At 35.6% G+C, this 13534-nt stretch overlaps 2 protein-coding genes across 2 annotated transcripts in view; one reads left to right on the forward strand and one right to left on the reverse strand.

Annotated features, from left to right (window-relative positions):
- LOC129154865 (zinc finger protein 595) overlaps positions 1 to 5732 on the reverse strand; it is a 34882-nt gene extending 29150 nt beyond the window's left edge. The window contains exon 1 of the mRNA XM_070548579.1: positions 1436 to 5732. The gene's annotated coding sequence lies outside the window, so the exon portion shown is untranslated. The remainder of the gene's footprint in view (positions 1 to 1435) is intronic.
- Positions 1 to 13534, forward strand: part of LOC129162178 (oocyte zinc finger protein XlCOF6) — an 849318-nt gene that overhangs the window by 512077 nt on the left and 323707 nt on the right. The window lies entirely within an intron of this gene.

The raw sequence follows: 13534 nt of genomic DNA on the forward strand, positions 1-13534 counted from the left end.
CGCCTTCACAAGTTTACATGTAAGTGTCACACTGAAGCCACTACTAGTTCACTAGCTGAGGTTCCTCTGGCCAGCATGTTAACTTGTGTGCCACATGCAAATGTTTGAGGTGGGATTTTGCAAAATTCCACACTGTGATTGGTTGTCATATTTTATTTTAACATAGTGAGCCAATAGAAAGCCTCAATTTGAGAAATTCTCTGCCTCCTAATTAGAATTCTGTGCAACTAGCTAGCTAGTGTGAATGTAGGCTTGAACTAGTTTACTAGTATACATTTATGTCCTCACTAGTTAACTAGTTTGGACAATGGATGCATCAACTAGGTAACTAGTGAGCCTGCTACAATCAACTAGCTAGCTAGTGAGTTTTTAATGGTTCACTAGTTAACTAGTGGCACTGACCTACTCCAACTACTTAACTAGTTAGGAGTTTTGCCTTCACTAGTGAACATGTGGACACTTTGAACTGTCACTAGTTAACTAGTGAGACACAAAAACCTTCAACTAGCTGACTGGTATGCATTTTAGCCCTTACTAGTTAACTAGTGAGCCATTTTTGTGTCACCTAGTTAACTAGGAATCCAAAATGCGTTCACTTGTCAACTAGTGGGCATTTCTTCTGTCACTAGTTAACTGGTGTGCACATTTTGGCCATCACTAGTTAACTAGTGAGACACAAAAACCTTCAACTAGCTGACTGATATGCATTTTGGCCTTTACTAGTTAACTAGTGAGCCATTTTGTGTCACCTAGTTAACTAGTGAAGCCAAAATGTGTTCACTAGTTAACTAGTGAACATTTCCGTCTCCCACTAGTTAACTGGTGGGCTCATTTTGACCCTGACTAGTTAACTAGTGAGACACAAATACCTTCAACTAGCTGACTGGTATGCATTTTGGCCTTTACTAGTTAACTAATGAGCCATTTTTGTGTCAACTAGATAACTAGTGAAGGTCAAAATGTGTTCACTAGTTAACTAGCGTGTACAGTTTACCCTCACTAGTTAACTAGTTGACCTGTTGACAAGATATCAGAATTAATGCTCAAGCGGCTGGCCAAATTGGGCAAAGTTAACAAGTGGGATTTTTACATTCAGTAGTCAGCTAGTACAAGTTTTTGTACCTTACTAGTTGACTAGTAAAAACTAAATGTGTTTTAACTAGTTAACTAGTGGACATTGATCTGTCCACTAGTTAACTAGTGAACACACTGAGCAATACTAGTTAACTAGTAAGATATGAAACATTTTAACTAGTTAACTAGAGAGAATTTAGGCCTTACTAGTTAACTAGTTGACATGTAGGCTGTCACTATTTAACTAGTTGACACAAACATGTCTAACTAGTTAACTAGTGGACAGAAATGGCTTACATGTTCATGACAATGCTGGCTGATATCCTGATATCAGAATAAATGCTCATTTGGCTTGCCATACCTCTCTGCCGACCCAGCCTCACAACCCCGAAGCCCCGCTAGCGGCCTGAGCCCCGGAACACGGAGACCTGGCTCCAGACAACAACATGGCGTGTTCTTCACCGTACAACGACCGGAAGAACGACACGGTGGACCACTGGCGCCGGTGTCGGTACAGGCTCTGCTCGGGGTCCAGCGCCCGCTGATGACGTCATAGTACTGCGCCTCTACTCGGCTTTCACACTCACGTTTTGGAAAGACATCAGCAGTTTTGTTAATAAATTCTTTTTTTTTAATTGAACTTTTTCATTTACAAACAACATGGCATAATTTCCTTTGTTTTACATTACCCGGGATCAGGTGCAGAAAAATAACAAAGAAAGCAAGAATATTTGTGAAGGAAACGAACAAACAAACAAACAAACAAAAATTTAAATAAATAAAAAAGACAAAGAGCTAGGGCTTGGTTTTCAAATCATACTTTTCAAGAAGATTAAGGAGTTTCAATGCATGTTTACTTGTCATAAATTTAAGGGCTTTGGAGAAAGAAAGACACTCGTTATGAAATGCATAGAATCTAGGCTTCACATTTCCATGTCTACATTTGTGAATGTAAAATTTAGCTACAATGATTATGTTATTTACCAGAAAGCCCCATTCAGTGTTATCTAATATGGCTCCGTAAATGACATCGTTCTCAGAAAAGGGTTCAATACGTATCTTTGTGTAGCCAGTCATGGAGAGAGAGCTTCAGAGTAAATGCACTGAAAAAATAAATGAACAGAGGTTTCTATATCATCACAAAATACACACTTATTTGTTTCAAATCCACATCTCTGTCGTAAGAATTCCCCAGATGGGTATACGTCATTTAAAACTATAATGGATTTCTTTGGCTTTTGGAGTTATAGGAAATTTGAGGTATTTAGAACGTAATGAGTATATAATATCTATGGAGAAAATTTGTTTAATGGAATTTCTGAAAGGCAGTGAAGGGTGTGAAATATCATCAAGCATTTTTCTAATTGTTTTATTAGGAGTTTTAACACTCTTGAAGTCGAAGTTCCCAGCTACTAGATGAGGAAGAGTAGGGGAGACTGAATGAGAGTTCGAAACAATTTCTTGAATTAGATTTAATGTAGGAATAGGGATGGCTCTTATTATGGAAGCGAATAAGTTCTGATCAACTGTGATATTAAATTTATGACAGAAATTTTCATCAGTTAAATGAACTAGGGACCAAATTTCTTTGTCCATCCAGTCCTTATACAATGACTTATTGTTAATTGTAATATATCTATTGTTCCAAATCGACGTGTTGTATGGAGTGAAATTATGGTTGTATAAAAGTTTCCAATATAAAAGGACTTGTTGATGGAATCGGGATAGTTTGATCGGAAGTTTTTAGGGTTCCAAGCCCAAAGGGCAGGGAACCCTATTGTTTTTCTATGGATTTTTCATTATTAGGGTTCCAAGCCCAAAGGGCAGGGAACCCTATTGTTTTTCTACGGATTTTTCATTATTAGGGTTCCAAGCCCAAAGGGCAGGGAACCCTATTGTTTTTCTACGGATTTTTCATTATTAGGGTTCCAAGCCCAAAGGGCAGGGAACCCTATTGTTTTTCTACGGATTTTTCATTATTTATTATTAGGGTTCCAAGCCCAAAGGGCAGGGAACCCTATTGTTTTTCTACGGATTTTTCATTATTTATTATTTATTATTTATTATTATTATTCTTCTCCGCTGTGTCTGTATGGGCGCAAGAGCCTGAAATTGCCAGGGAAAATCTGACATGGCAGTCTGATAGAAAATCCTGACCGCTACTCAGGTTCGAGAATTTGGACCCCGCGTCACCTAGGTGGCGCTATTGCGGAGGTCAACACGTTTTAGTTACTAGCTCCCAAACCGTAGGTCCTATAGTCAAAAACTTTATATGTCCATGATCCTTGGATGATTCTCCATCTTTTTTGTATTGGCCACGCCCATTTCCGCCTAACTAGATTTTTTGCTAGATCGCAAAAAATGCAAAACTTAGTTTTAATCACCTATTCGTCATTTTTCGTCGAATCAACTTCAAACTTTGTACATATGATCTATGGACTAAGATAAGTTGTTGTGATGCAGAAAAACGCAGAAATATTGAAAATTGGGCTAATGACAACATGTCAAAATCAGTGCGCTAGCTATCACATGTGCTAATTGATGATATCTTCACCATATCTCAAGATAAAGTGATGAGACTCTAGACCCTTATGAAGTATGAGCGGTAAGCCCTATCTTCCCCATTTTGTTCGGATTCACCAAAAGGGGGCGCTAAAGAGGCAAAAAGTTAGTTTGAGCTAAACGGCTTGATGGATTTCCACAGAACTTGGCACATATGTTAATCATCAGACCTTTAAGCTATATTTTGAAAATGATTAAAAAGTGGGCGTGGCTTATAGGCTTTAAAAATTTTCGCCCTTTAACTGATGAAAAATACATATTCTATACAGAAAGTTACAAATTTTATCAGTCATAGTGACATCTACAATCACAGATATAAATTTGAATTTTGTCCAATAGGTGGCGCTGTTGTACCCCAAAAAAGGTTTTGGCATGTCTCTCCTCAATGTTTTAGTAAAAAAACAAATGGGCTCATCCAGTATGTTCATTGAGTCAGTCAAATTTAGATGAGTATTTTAAAAAATAATTTAAACTTATGCTAATTAGTAGAAATTTGCATAGTAAGTCAAACGTACTTTCGTTAACTCCTCCCGGCCGTCAAACTCAATCACATCACAACTTTGCCTGACAAGAGGGGGGGAGCGGCTGACCAAAAGTTGTGAAGGGATTTTGGATAATTTGCTTATTTTTTTTAATATGATTTTTTTAAATAATTTTTTGGGAATGAAAAAGTTTTTTTAGCGTAACTTCAAAAGATTTTGACATTTTTCAAAGCTGTTCATAACACTCATACCTAAGGTCAATTCAAGTGTATGTCCTGGTTTTCAACTTGATTAAACAATAGGGGGCGCTATAACTGGGAAGAAATTATACTGCTCAACCAGCTAAATGGATCTGCACGAAACTTAGTGGTTGTCATCACTATAGAGTCTTAAGACTACATTATCAATATGGTAATGATTGATCAAAGTGGGCGTGGTTTACGATCATTTAAAATTTCAAATTTGAAAAATTTCCTAAAAATCACTATTTGCATGTAAGAGGCTAAGATTTCCAGATTGTGGTTACTGGATAGGCTAGAGCTTATGTCACGATAGCCGCAGCTCCACAAAGAGGTTTGCGCTTTATATTAACAAAAATACATTTTTACGCTAGCAAGTGTGGCACAAATTCTGTTCTCACAATCTTCTTGTAATTTACCACAAAGTTCACTCTTAGGTGGTTTATGAAACAAAAAAAATGTCGTCTTGATTTGAGCTCCCCCTAGTGTTCAATTATAGGACATATTTTTGTCTACAGCCACTAATGCAAATATTATTTTATTGTAAGAAAAGTTTTACATTTATGATCTTACAAAAATATGACCACAATACACACGTCACAGAGGCAATCTGGGAATATTTTGAGATTTTTGTACAAAAGCATTGATTTTTAATGAATTTTTTACTTTTTGCCAGTTATTTTGTATAGTTGGACAACAACGTAATTAATTTTTGTTAGAAAGCTTTTTAGGTATACAGTAAATATAAGCCATTTACAACATTCCACATGTACCTATGGTTATCTGAGATTTTTCTCCTAATTTTAGAAAGTAGCACTATTTTTTTATGAATATTTTAATTTTTGTTGTGACCTTTATAGTTATATTTCCCAATTTTTCTTTAAAAAAGCTTTGAGTCTACTGATTTAAAAACAACATCATATTATTCCGCATGTTACCACTGCCATGTGAGAATATTTTGGTAATTTTAGGATGAGTTGTGTATTTTTCATGATTTTTTTAAACATTTGGTCAGCAAGTCACAAAATGAAACTCATTGTTTTTGTTGAAAATCTATTAAATCTAAACACATTATAAAGTATTTATGTTATTTGTAACATTCTGTTGATGTATAGATTATTGTTTAATAATCTCACTCATTAAATCTTCACGTTCTTTAATAAGGAAACAGTGGAATTCCATTGTAATCACGATTGAGAAGTCAGCCATGCCTCTGAAAGATATGTGTATAGGCTTAGCCGGTTTAATGACGTATCCTGAGTGTTAGTTTCATTGCGCCGGTTGAAGTGAGCTGACGGGACGCCGGCGGGAGAACGTGTTTTTGGGGCGGGACCGCGTGAGGACTGGCGAAGTTGAGGGCGGGGCGGGTGGGCGACTGGCGCTGGTGGCTTGGAACCCGTTGATAACTGCTTGCAGTTCTAGTTTATTATTTATTATTATTATTCTTCTCCGCTGTGTCTGTATGGGCGCAAGAGCCTGAAATTGCAAGGAAAAATCTGACATGGCAGTCTGATAGAAAATCCTGACCGCTACTCAGATTCGAAAATTTGGACCCCGGGTCACCTAGGTGGCGCTATTGCAGAGGTCAACACGTTTCAGCTACTAGCTCCCAAACCGTAGGTCCTACAGTCAAAAACTTTATATGCACATGATCCTTGATTGATTCTCCATCTTTTTTGTATTGGCCACGCCCATTTCCGCCTAACTAGATTTTTTGCTAGATCGCAAAAAATGCAAAACTTAGTTTTAATCACCTATTCGACATTTTTCGTCGAATCAACTTCAAACTTCGTACATGTGATCTATGGACTAGGCTAAGTTGTTGTGATGAAGAAAAATGCAGAAATATTGAAAATTGGGCTAATGACACCATGTCAAAATCAGTGCGCTAGCTAGCACATGTGTTAATTGATGATATCTTCACCATTTCTCAAAATAAATTGATGAGACTCTAGAACCTTACAAAGTATGAGCGGTAAGTCCTATCTTCCCCATTTTGTTTGGATTCACCAAAAGGGGGCGCTAAAGAGTCAAAAAGTTAGTTTGAGCTAAACGGCTTGATGGATTTCCACAGAACTTGGCACATATGTTAATCATTGGACCCTTAAGCTATATTTTGAAAATGATTAAAAAGTGGGCGTGGCTTATAGACTTTAAAAATTTTTGCCCTTTAACTGATGAAAAATACATATTCTATACAGAAAGTTACAAATCATATCAGTCATAGTGACATCTACAATCACAGAAAAAAGTTTGAATTTTGTCCAATAGTTGGCGCTGTTGTACCCCAAAAACGTTTTTGGCATGTTTCTCCTCAATATTTTAGTAAACAAGCAAATGGTCTCATCCAGTATGTTCATTGACTCAGTCAAATTAAGATGAGTATTTTAAAAAATGTTTTAAACTTATGCTAATTAGTAGAAATTTGCATAGTAAGTCAAACGTACTTTCGTTAACTCCTCCCGGCCGTCAAACCCAATCACATCACAACTTTGCCTGACAAGAGAGGAAGAGCGGCTGACCAAACGATCTGAAGGGATTTTGGATAATTTGCTTACTTTTTTAAATATGAATTTTTGAAATATTTTTTGGGGAATGAAAAAGTTTTTTTAGCATAACTTCAAAATATTTGGACATTTTTCAAAACTGTTCATAACAGTCAAACCTAAGGTCAATTCAAGTGTATGTCTTGATTTTCACCTTGATTAAACAATAGGGGGCGCTATAAATAGCAAAACATTATACTGCTGACCTGGTTAAATGGATCTGCACGAAACTTAGTGGTTGTCATCATTGTAGAGTCTTAAGACTACATTATAAATATGGTAATGATTGATCAATGTGGGCGTGGTTTATGATCATTTAAAATTTCAAATTTGAAAAATTTCCTAAAAATCATTATTTTCATGTAAGAAGCTACGTTTTCCAGATTATGTTAACTGGATAGCCATGAGCTTAGATATTGAAAACCGCAGCTCCACGAAGATGTTTGCGCTATAAATTTACAAAAATACATTTTTAGGCTAGCAATTGTAGCGCAAATTCTGTTTTCACAATCTTCTTGACATTTGCCATAAAGTTCACTCTTAGGTGGTTTATGAAACAAAAAAAATGTCGTCTTGATTTGAGCTCCCCCTTGTGTTTAATTATAGGACATATTTTTGTCTACAGCAACTAACGCAAATATTATTTTATTGTAGGTACAATTTTACATTTATGACCCCAACAAAAATATAAAAAGAATTCTCACATCACAGAGGCAATCTCGGAATATTTTGAGATTTTTGTACAAAAGCATTGATTTTTAATGAATTTTTTACTTTTTGCCAGTTTTTTGTATAGTTGGACAAAAAGTAACTAATTTTTGTAAGAAAGTTTTTTTTAGGTACAAAGTAAATATAACACATTTATAACATTCCACATGTGCCTATGGTGATCTGAGATTTTTCTATAAATTTTAGAAAGTAGCACTATTTTTTTATGAATATTTTAATTTTGACTGTGACCCTTACAGTTATATTTACTGATTTTTCTTCAAAAAAGCTTTGAGTCTACTGATTTAAAAACAACATCATATTATTCCACATGTTAACACTGCCATGTGAGAATATTTTGGTAATTTTATGATGAGTTATGTATTTTTCATGATTTTTTGAAACATTTGGTCAGTAAGTAACAAAATGAAACTCATTGTTTTTGTTGAAAATCAATTAAATCTAAGGACATTATCAAGTATTTATGTTGTTTGTAATATTCTGTTGATGTATAGATTATTGTTTGATAATCTCACTCATTAAATCTTCACGTTCTTTAATAAGGAAACAGTGGAATTCCATTGTAATCACGATTGAGAAGTCAGCCATGCCTCTGAAAGATGTGTATAGGCTTTGCAGGTTTAATGACGTATCCTGAGTGTTACTTTCATTGCGCCGGTTGAAGTGAGCTGACGGGACGCCGGCGGGAGAACATGTTTTTGGGGCGGGACCGCGTGAGGACCGGCGAAGTTGAGGGCGGGGCGGGTGGGCGACTGGCGCTGGGGGCTTGGAACCCGTTGATAACTGCTTGCAGTTCTAGTTAGGGTTCCAAGCCCAAAGGGCAGGGAACCCTATTGTTTTTCTACGGATTTTTCATTATTTTTTATTATTTATTATTATTCTTCTCCGCTAAAAGTATATGGGCGCAAGAGCCTGAAATTGCCAGGGAAAATCTGACATGGCAGTCTGATAGAAAATCCTGACCGCTACTCAGATTCGAAAATTTGGACCCCGCGTCACCTAGGTGGCGCTATTGCGGAGGTCAACACGTTTCAGCTACTAGCTCCCAAACCGTAGGTCCTACAGTCAAAAACTTTATATGTACATGATCCTTGGATGATTCCCCATCTTTTTTGTATTGGCCACGCCCATTTCCGCCTAACTAGATTTTTTGCTAGATCGCAAAAAATGCAAAGCTTAGTTTTAATCACCTATTCGTCATTTTTCGTCGAATCAACTTCAAACTTCGTACATATGATCTATGGACTAAGATAAGTTGTTGTGATGCAGAAAAACGCAGAGATATTGAAAATTGGGCTAATGACACCATGTCAAAATCAGTGCGCTAGCTAGCACATGTGCTAATTGATGATATCTTCACCATATCTCAAGATAAAGTGATGAGACTCTAGACCCTTATGAAGTATGAGCGGTAAGCCCTACCTTCCCCATTTTGTTTGGATTCACCAAAAGGGGGCGCTAAAGAGTCAAAAAGTTAGTTTGAGCTAAACGGCTTGATGGATTTCCACAGAACTTGGCACATATGTTAATCATTGGACCCTTAAGCTATATTTTGAAAATGATTAAAAAGTGGGCGTGGCTTATAGGCTTTAAAATTTTTTGCCCTTTAACTGATGAAAAATACATATTCTATACAGAAAGTTACAAATTATATCAGTCATAGTGACATCTACAATCACAGAAAAAAGTTTGAAGTTTGTCCAATAGTTGGCGCTGTTGTACCCCAAAAATGTTTTTGGCATTTTTCTCCTCAATATTTTAGTAAACAAGCAAATGGTCTCATCCAGTATGTTCATTGACTCAGTCAAATTAAGATGAGTATTTTAAAAAATGTTTTAAACTTATGCTAATTAGTAGAAATTTGCATAGTAAGTCAAACGTACTTTCGTTAACTCCTCCCGGCCGTCAAACCCAATCACATCACAACTTTGCCTGACAAGAGAGGAGGAGCGGCTGACCAAACGATCTGAAGGGATTTTGGATAATTTTCTTACTTTTTTAAATATGAATTTTTTAAATATTTTTTGGGGAATGAAAAAGTTTTTTTAGCATAACTTCAAAATATTTGGACATTTTTCAAAGCTGTTCATAACACTCAAAACTAAGGTCAATTCAAGTGTATGTCTTGATTTTCACCTTGATTAAACAATAGGGGGCGCTATAAATAGCAATACATTATACTGCTGACCTGGTTAAATGGATCTGCACGAAACTTAGTGGTTGTCATCATTGTAGAGTCTTAAGACTACATTATCAATATGGTAATGATTGATCAATGTGGGCGTGGTTTATGATCATTTAAAATTTCAAATTTGAAAAATTTCCTAAAAATCATTATTTTCATGTAAGAAGCTACGTTTTCCAGATTATGTTAACTGGATAGCCATGAGCTTAGATATTGAAAACCGCAGCTCCACGAAGATGTTTGCGCTTTAAATTTACAAAAATACATTTTTAGGCTAGCAATTGTAGCGCAAATTCTGTTTTCACAATCTTCTTGACATTTGCCATAAAGTTCACTCTTAGATGGTTTATGAAACAAAAAAAAATGTCGTCTTGATTTGAGCTCCCCCTTGTGTTTAATTATAGGACATATTTTTGTCTACAGCAACTAACGCAAATATTATTTTATTGTAGGTACAATTTTACATTTATGACCCCAACAAAAATATAAAAAGAATTCTCACATCACAGAGGCAATCTCGGAATATTTTGAGATTTTTGTACGAAAACATTGATTTTTAATGATTTTTTAACTTTTTGCCAGTTTTTCTGTATAGTTGGACAACAACGTAATTAATTTTTGTTAGAAAGTTTTTTAGGTATACAGTAAATATAAACCAATTACAACATTCAACATGTACCTATGGTGATCTGAGATTTTTCTATAAATTTTAGAAAGTAGCACTATTTTTTTATGAATATTTTAATTTTGACTGTGACCCTTACAGTTATATTTACTGATTTTTCTTCAAAAAAGCTTTGAGTCTACTGATTTAAAAACAACATCATATTATTCCACATGTCAACACTGCCATGTGAGAATATTTTGGTAATTTTATGATGAGTTATGTATTTTTCATGATTTTTTGAAACATTTGGTCAGTAAGTCACAAAATGAAACTCATTGTTTTTGTTGAAAATCAATTAAATCTAAAGACATTATCAAGTATTTATGTTGTTTGTAATATTCTGTTGATGTATAGATTATTGTTTGATAATCTCACTCATTAAATCTTCACGTTCTTTAATAAGGAAACAGTGGAATTCCATTGTAATCACGATTGAGAAGTCAGCCATGCCTCTGAAAGATGTGTATAGGATTTGCAGGTTTAATGACGTATCCTGAGTGTTACTTTCATTGCGCCGGTTGAAGTGAGCTGACGGGACGCCGGCGGGAGAACGTGTTTTTGGGGCGGGAGCGCGTGAGGACTGGCGAAGGTGAGGGCGGGGCCGGGTGGGCGACTGGCGCTGGGGGCTTGGAACCCGTTGATAACTGCTTGCAGTTCTAGTTAGGGTTCCAAGCCCAAAGGGCAGGGAACCCTATTGTTTTTCTACGGATTTTTCATTATTAGGGTTCCAAGCCCAAAGGGCAGGGAACCCTATTGTTTTTCTACGGATTTTTCATTATTTATTATTTATTATTTATTATTATTATTCTTCTCCGCTGTGTCTGTATGGGCGCAAGAGCCTGAAATTGCCAGGGAAAATCTGACATGGCAGTCTGATAGAAAATCCTGACCGCTACTCAGATTCGAAAATTTGGACCCCGCGTCACCTAGGTGGCGCTATTGCGGAGGTCAACACGTTTTAGCTACTAGCTCCCAAACCGTAGGTCCTATAGTCAAAAACTTTATATGTCCATGATCCTTGGATGATTCTCCATCTTTTTTGTATTGGCCACGCCCATTTCCGCCTAACTAGATTTTTTGCTAGATCGCAAAAAACGCAAAACTTACTTTTAATCACCTATTCATCATTTTTTGTCGAATCAACTTCAAACTTCGTACATGTGATCTATGGACTAAGCTAAGTTGTTGTGATGAAGAAAAATGCAGAAATATTGAAAATTGGGCTAATGACACCATGTCAAAATCAGCGCGCTAGCTAGCACATGTGGTAATTGATGATATCTTCACCATTTCTCAAGATAAACTGATGAGACTCTAGACCCTTATGAAGTATGAGCGGTAAGCCCTATCTACCCCATTTTGTTTGGATTCACCAATAGGGGGCGCTAAAGAGTCAAAAAGTTTGTTTGAGCTAAACGGCTTGATGGATTTCCCCAGAACTTGGCACATATGTTAGTCATCGGACCCTTAAGCTACATTTTGAAAATGATTAAAAAGTGGGCGTGGCTTATAGGCTTTAAAATTTTTCGCCCTTTTACTCATGAAAAATATATATTCTAAACAGAAAATTACAATTCTTATCAGTCATAGTGACATCTACAATCACAGAAAATTTGTTGAATTTGGTCCAATAGGTGGCGCTGTGGTACCCCAAAAATATTTTTGGCATGTTTCTCCCCATTTCTTACGTAAAAAAACAAATAATCTCATCCAGTGTGTTCATTGAGTCAGTCAAATTTAGATGAGTATTTTAAAAAATGTTTTAAACTTATGCAAATTAGCAGAAATGTGCATAGTAAGTCCAACGTACTTTCGTTAACTCCTCCCAGCCGTCAAACTCAATCACATCACAACTTTCCCTGACAAGAGAGGAGGAGCGGCTGACCAAAAGATGTGAAGGGATTTTGGATAATTTGCTTATTTTTTTTATTATGATTTTTTTAAAGCATTTTTTGGGAATGAAAAAGTTTTTTTAGCGTAACTTCAAAAGATTTTGACATTTTTCAAAGGTGTTCATAACAGTCAAACCTAAGGTCAATTCAAGTGTATGTCTTGATTTTCACCTTGATTAAACAATAGGGGGCGCTATAAATAGCAATACATTATACTGCTGACCTGGTTAAATGGATCTGCACGAAACTTAGTGGTTGTCATCATTGTAGAGTCTTAAGACTACATTATCAATATGGTAATGATTGATCAATGTGGGCGTGGTTTATGATCATTTAAAATTTCAAATTTGAAAAATTTCCTAAAAATCATTATTTTCATGTAAGAAGCTACGTTTTCCAGATTATGTTAACTGGATAGCCATGAGCTTAGATATTGAAAACCGCAGCTCCACGAAGATGTTTGCGCTTTAAATTTACAAAAATACATTTTTAGGCTAGCAATTGTAGCGCAAATTCTGTTTTCACAATCTTCTTGACATTTGCCATAAAGTTCACTCTTAGGTGGTTTATGAAACAAAAAAAAATGTCGTCTTGATTTGAGCTCCCCCTTGTGTTTAATTATAGGACATATTTTTGTCTACAGCAACTAACGCAAATATTATTTTATTGTAGGTACAATTTTACATTTATGACCCCAACAAAAATATAAAAAGAATTCTCACATCACAGAGGCAATCTCGGAATATTTTGAGATTTTTGTACGAAAGCATTGATTTTTAATGATTTTTTAACTTTTTGCCAGTTTTTCTGTATAGTTGGACAACAACGTAATTAATTTTTGTTAGAAAGTTTTTTAGGTATACAGTAAATATAAACCAATTACAACATTCAACATGTACCTATGGTGATCTGAGATTTTTCTATAAATTTTAGAAAGTAGCACTATTTTTTTATGAATATTTTAATTTTGACTGTGACCCTTACAGTTATATTTACTGATTTTTCTTCAAAAAAGCTTTGAGTCTACTGATTTAAAAACAACATCATATTATTCCAGATGTCAACACTGCCATGTGAGAATATTTTGGTAATTTTATGATGAGTTATGTATTTTTCATGATTTTTTGAAACATTTGGTCAGTAAGTCACAAAATGAAA

The sequence above is a fragment of the Nothobranchius furzeri genome, chromosome 2 (genome assembly GCF_043380555.1).
Source record: "Nothobranchius furzeri strain GRZ-AD chromosome 2, NfurGRZ-RIMD1, whole genome shotgun sequence".
Classification (NCBI taxonomy): Eukaryota; Metazoa; Chordata; class Actinopteri; order Cyprinodontiformes; family Nothobranchiidae; genus Nothobranchius; species Nothobranchius furzeri.